This window comes from Elaeis guineensis, chromosome 7, assembly GCF_000442705.2.
Source record: "Elaeis guineensis isolate ETL-2024a chromosome 7, EG11, whole genome shotgun sequence".
NCBI classification, from domain to species: Eukaryota; Viridiplantae; Streptophyta; class Magnoliopsida; order Arecales; family Arecaceae; genus Elaeis; species Elaeis guineensis.
In genome coordinates this window covers 79,033,859-79,041,067 of record NC_025999.2, presented here as the reverse complement: position 1 = coordinate 79,041,067, position 7,209 = coordinate 79,033,859, and positions in this window count along the sequence as shown.

Genomic DNA, 7,209 nt, shown 5'->3' with positions numbered 1-7,209 from the left:
GATGAACCGGAGAAATGCCTGAAAAATACCCTCACGATCTATGGCTCTCTCATGGACCGCTCGGTCACCGTGGATCGGGCTGTAATAGGCTACCTCCCGCATGCCTGTGCATGGACCTGGGCCACACGCGCGTGCGTGCCTGGGCTTGGGCCGCGCCCCGCACGCATGCTCTCGGCCCGGGCTGCGCTCTGTGTGCTCGGACTGCGCGCTGTCACGTCTGGGCCACACATTGCCATGCCACCGCCGCTCTGCCGGCCCCCACCGGTCGCCGCGCCGGCTCCAGACTTCGTGCCAATTCAATCGGACGTATCTCCTTCATTCGAACTCCGTTTCGGATGATCTTAGGCTCGTTGGACTCCGTTTTTCATTGCGGATCTCACTGTAGGCTCAATGTAGACCGAATCTTGAGACATCAAATCTTAACAATTATAATATATGTTACTTTTTTGATTTGTGCCATGATTTAGTTTCCATGGTTAAAATTTATATAAGGCTCCATTAGTTCTTCCATCTGTTCATGATCTCTGAGAACAAGAATGTTGATTCCTGCAGCTTCAAACTTGAGTAAGTTATTTTCTTTTTTAAATGTTCATCGCACATCTCTAATGTCTGCATTGCTTTCACATTCTCTCCCTTCAGATCCTTCTCCTTCTGCAACATCAAGATGCTTTCCATATGACCAGCTGACCAAGCTTTTATCTGATGTCTTCCCTTAGTTTGCCTTATTTAAGTTTTCTTGCTCCCCTTGTGCTGCTTTCAAAGCAACCCAATTCCATTGTTATTGTTCTTCGAGGTAAATACTGTTTCTCTTATTTCAAATTAGGTTTTATAATTGTGAGTAAGGCCCTCGCAAATGACTTGAATTTACTTGAGGTAGAATGAAAATTTACTTCTTAGTAGAATGCAGTCTTTTATTATCAAGTTATATTTTAATTTACATAATTTATCAATGATTCATGATAATAGTGATGCAACAACATGCTAGAAAAGATAGAGAAAACAAAAAAAAATAAAAAATAGTATCATGAATTATATCGAACAGCGTCTATGTAGCGAGCACATATTATTTATATCATCATGCCACTCAGTCTTTCTGTGGCATAGTCTCTCACCTCCAATTGTGCGTGATTCCAATTGCAATCTAGCATGATTCATGCATCCCTTGCAATTTGGTCTGCATAAGCTAATAATTCACTTTGATATTTAATCTTACAATTCCTATATGCCTGGCTAGGAGTGTAAACGAATCGAGCTGCTTGTGAGCTATTCGAATCTGAGCTCAACTTGACTCGATTATTATCGAGCTTGAGTAGCTTTTTGAGTCAAGCTCGAGTAGCAGGATACTCGGTTCGAAAACTCACAAACCTACTCAAATTTTTATATATACTTAATAATATTATTTTTATTTATAATATATATTAATATGTATATTATTAATAAACTAAAGCTCGATTTGAAGCTCGAACTCAAGATCGAGTATGGCTCGATTGATATTCAAGTCGAGTTGAATCGAATCGATCTTGAGTTTTACTTATTTTTCATTAAGCTGAACTCGAGTTTGAAACATTAAGGCTCGTCGATCTCGAATCCAATTTCGAACCTGAGTATTTTGAGTCGAGTCGAACTCGAATTTCTAGCTACTCAATTCGACTCGGCTTGATTGCACCCCTGTTAATATGCCTCTTTTCTTTTTCTTTTTTTTTGATATTGAAGGGAAGTATCACCACCCAAGATTTTATTAATGAGCGTGGATGAACATATGATTAAGATATATGGTACAAATGGGCTGGCTCGATCAGGTCGCCTATGATCGGCTGGGGAATGGTTGGATGGTTTTAAGGTGTTACGATAACTGCCTATCACAAACATCTCTCTTCCCTTTTTTTTTTTTTTTTTCTTAATTCTGGCTTTGCATGGCTCCGTAACAAAGAATTTTACCATCTTGAGGGTGCAAGCCAGCAGCACCTTGCTGAAGCCGAAGGACCAATTCTCTAAGAGGCAGCAGCACTTTTGCAATAGTCTAGACGGGCTGTCTGCTTCAAAATGGAAGATATGTTTGTTGCGTTCTTTCCACAAGCTCCAAAATGCAGTAGAGATCAAACTATCCAAGCATTTCTTTTTTTGGGTAGTTTGCCCCTCCATTGAGTCCATGATGCATCTAGTGAGTGGGGGAGGGCCTCTGAGATGGCTAATTTACTATTTGCCAATTTTGTGCATCCTTTTTCTAGACTTGTGCTGTTTACCAGTCAAGAGCTTTTGTTTTTTCTGTTTTTAGTTCTTTTCTACACTTACAATGCATCAGCATGCCCCCACAAACATATTAACTCCACAATGCACATTCCATTAGGACAAATTACTTGTCTTCATCACCCCTCACCAATTAGCATGTGATGCCACTCTAGCCATGTATCCTTTTTTTTTTTTTTTTTCTTCTGATTGTGATGCATCATTTATTTCTTGTCGGCAAGTACACATTCCATCTAATCAGTTTTTTGGCCAACTAGAAGTAACTATATTGAGTTATGGCAGCTATATATCCATCATCAATTTTAGCACTCTTACTAATCCATAATGCAATGCTATAATAGAAGTGCTATTAAAATAACTATTTCTCCCATTTGAATCCCAAATACCTTTTTTACTTAAATTTATAATGATGTCTCGGTATTACTTCTCTCTCTATTAGATGCTGAACTAGATAGATGTGCTATATTTTTTAGTTTTCTCAATAAATTTTGAGTGATTTATTCTTAATCAAGCTTGAGTGAGTGAGAGAGAAAGATGTAGTATAATTGGGATCACATCTCTTAACCAAGCTAACCATTAATGTAGATTAAGCGACATTGTCGTATAGGAGGAGGCATCATGCAAATTGCTGAGTGACCTGTCCCATTCATTTATTGGATATTTGCTAAAATTTTTCACTGTCAATTTATTTTTAAAGAGGAAAATACAAAGAAATTAAGGCCACAAACAAGAGACCCAAAATAGATCAAGAGTCAAGTGTCATCATGTCGGCAACATAAAAAAAAAAAAAAAAAGGAAAGACAGAAAGCCCTTTCATTACAATTTGACTAGTTCATGACAAAAAGAAAACCAAAAACACCAATAGTCCTTTTTGCTGTCAACCCTTGCTTTAAAATACCATTAATGAAAATGCCACCATTCACTAAGAGCTACATATGCCATGATATATTTACGTTTATGTTCAGAATAATGCAGATATCATAAGTTTTATGAAGTCCATAGATCATAAGCAATACAGTAGGACAAAACCACAGTCGTTTTCACAACTCAGTCAGTCTTGTTCAAGGTTCATCAGGTGGTTAACAGTGAACGTTTGTTAATGGTGCTCCAGCCAAATAGAGTGCTAGATTTAGAAGCATGAAGCAAATTCATCTACTTCAGAGAGTGAAAGAAAGAGGATAGCAAACCCAAGTAGATTATGAAGGATTGCATTTATGTTGAGGATCCCTTGTTCTTGGAAACCTTGATTAGATTAATTACCATAAGGTGGGAATATCACAATTAAGGTACATATATATGACAAGTTCCATGAAGTCAAGAAACTGTAAGAAATATGTTCTAGGAGTTGATCCCAGTCTATTTTGAGTCCCATCAAGGGTCGGCTAGAGAATCAGGCCAAACGAGCTGCTAGATTTTAAAGCAACAAGCAAATTCATCCATTTTAATAGCCTCCTAATGAAAACAGAACAATTAGAAGATGCATGTCTGAATAATCCTCCGAGGTGAAGCAACTAAAAGCAATACATAGGACATCAAAGGCTGGCTAGTGGTGATTAAGCCCAATGTGATGCTAGAGGTTGAAGAAGAAGGCCAATTTAGCCAACCACCCTAGCAAATTAAATTAGGCTGGCATATCAGAGGCCTGGGTTTGAATGCTGATGATGGTATCCCATTATACTTCTCCAATAGAGACACATATCAACCTGTATGTTCTGAAAACATCCACCAAAAGTTACACCCGAATGAACCTATATATTGTTGTAGATAACATTACCCTAAATATATCTGGAGTACTGGAAGAAAATTGGCCATTTTATTCTCTCTCTCTTGCACTAAGATCATTTTTTATACTTACCTAGTTTCTCTAACTAGAAACTCTGAACCATTTAATTCCTTTTTGTACAAATGATTCGCATTGAGTACACCATCCTCCTTTAAGTCCATATTCCACACGGATCATTTGTTGTCCTACTTTGTCCATAATGGACCTTTGGATGGATGAACAACTCATCATGTTATATCAGGACAACTGGATAGAAATAACTAGCTGTTATTTTGGAGTATTTTACTAATTAATTTTAAAAAAAATTTACAAAAATAATCTAATATTTAATTTATTTACTGAAATGATGCAAAAAGGTGAAACATCATTTTGAATGCGTTTTATTATCCCGCGTCACTTACCTTTTTCCCATTTTCCATATAGACGACGCAAAAAAAAATAAAAATAAAAAATACCGTTCCAAATGACATTTTTAAAAACGCCATATTATTTGACGATTTTAATTTTTTTTCAAAAAAAATAAAAAAAATAAAAATTATAATTTTTAATTTATAAAAAAATAAAAATAATAATTTTGATAAAAATAAAAATTATCATTTCAAATTAGTATCCCCATTTCAAATTATCTTTTCAAAAAAATATCTGAAAAAAAATTATTGTAAAAAAAATTAAAAATACCATAAAAAAGAATTGAAAAGAAATAGAAATTATAATTCTAAATTTTAAGAAAATAAAATTTTTAATTTTAATTCAAATAAAAATCATTATTTCAAATTATAATCTCCTTTCCAAATTAATTTTTTTTAAAAAATATCATAAAAGAAGAAAAAAATGAGAAAAAAATAAAAATTATAATTTTGAATAAATTTTAAAAAATAAAAACTCAAATTTTAATTCAAATCAAAAAATAATTTTAAATTATTTTCTCCATTTAAAATTAATTTTTTTAAAAAAATATCTAAAAAATCTTAAAAAATTTAAAAAATAAAAAATATCATAAAAAAAGAAAAAAATGAGAAAAAAAATAAAAATTATAATTTTAAATTTAAAAAAATAAAAATTTTAATTTTAATTCAAATAAAAAATATCATTTCAAATTACTTTCCCCATTTAAAATTAATTATTTAAAAAAAAGATGAACAAAAAAATAAAAAATAAAAAAAATAAAAAGTGCCATAAAAAAGTCAAAAATTTAAAAAAATGAGAAAAAAATAAAAATTATAATTTTAAATTTAAAAAGAATAAAATTTTTAATTTTAATTAAAATAAAATACATCATTTTAAATTACTTTCTCAATTTTAAATTAATTTATTTAAAAAATATTCCAAACAAATGAAAAAAAATATCTAAAAAAAATTCATAAAAATAGAAAAAATGGTAAAAAAAGGAAAAAATTATAATTAGAATTTTAAATTATAAAAAAAATTTTAATTTTAATTTGAATTCAAGAAAAATAAAAAAAAATGCCATAAAAAAGTGAAAAAAGGGAAGAAATGTGAAAAAAATAAAAATTATAAATTAAAATTTTTTAAAAAATAAAAATTTTAACTTTAATTTAAATAAAAATATCATTTCAAATTACTTTCTCCATTTCAAATTATTTTTTAAAAAAATATCTGAAAAAAAATTATGCAAAAAAATAAAAAATATCATAAAAAAGGGACAAAATTGAATTAAAAAAAACTAAAAATTATAATTCTAATTCAAAAATAAAAATTATAATTTTGAATTTAAAAAAATAAAAATTTTAATTATAATTTAAATAAAAAATAGTAAAAAAATAAAAATTATAATTATAAATTTTTTTAAAAAAATTAACTTTAATTCAAATAAAAAATTATCATTTCAAATTACTATCACCATTTTAAATTAATTTTATTTATTAAAAAATCACATAAAAATAGCTAAAAAAATTAAAAAATAAAAAAACCATAAAAAAATAGAAAAAAATGTCAAAGGGAATGGCGTTTTTGAAAACGCCATTCTTTTTGGCATTTTTGAAGCATAAAATCTAAAAAAAAACCCTCTTTCCTTCTCCCTTTTCTCTGGTGTTTCTCCGACATTTTCTCCTCTCCGACGGTACGGCGGCAAGCTCCCGATGGTGGTGAGCTCCCTCCTCTCTCTCTCTCCCTCTTCCTCTCTCTCTCTCTCTTTTTTCTTGGCCGTCGGTGACAGAGGGCCGACGGCGGGCCCGCACGCCCCAGCAGCGGCCCCCCGCGGCGGGCCCCGACCCTCTCCTTCCCTTGGCCGGCCCCCTCCTCTCCCTCTTCCTCTTCCTCTCTCTCTCCCTCTTTTTCCTTGGCTGCCGACGACAGACGGTCGGCGGCTGGCCCACACACCCCGACGGTGGCCCCGGCGGCGGCCCCCCATAGTGGGCTCCGGCCCTCCCCTTCCCTTGGCCGACCCCCTCTTCTCTCCCTCTTCCTCTCTCTCTCTCCCTCTTCTCTCCCTCTTCCTCTCTCTTTCTCCCTCTTTTTCCTTGGCCGCCAGCGACAAATGGTCGGCAGCGGGCCCACGCGCTCCGACGGCGGCCCCGACAGCGGCCCCCCACGGCGGGCCCCGGCCCTCCCCTTCCCTTGGCCGGCCCCCTCTTCTCTCCCTCTTCCTCTCTCTCTCCCCCTCTTTTTCCTTGGCTGCCGGCGACAAAGGGCTGGCGGCGAGCCCGCGCGGCCCTGCGGCGCCCTTCTATTTCGATCCGCGGTGGCGGGCCTGCGCGGCCCTCCGGTGGTGGGCCCGTACGGCCCTGCGGTGCCCTTCTATTTCGATCCGCGATGGCAAGCCCCGACGACGGGCTGTAGCGGCAGGCCCCGGCTGCGGGCCCCGACGGTGGCCCCCCGATGGTCGACCCTGCGGGGGCCCACCGCCCTCAATGCCCGACGGCCCCCCGACGGTGGCCCCGCGGCGGCCCTCCGATGGCGGGCCCGTGCGACCTTGTGGCGTCCTTCTATTTCGATCTTTTTTTTTTATTTTTATCTCATTATTTTTTATTTTTTATTTTTATCTTATTAGATTCAAATTTATTTTAAAATTCGATTCGATCATAATTTAAAAATTTTAAAATATATTACATTTCATGAAAACATAGACTTGTCAGTTGATCAATATAGGATATTCTATGATATCCATATAAAATATATATTTGATTATATATTTTTGTATGGGTACTGTAAAATATATA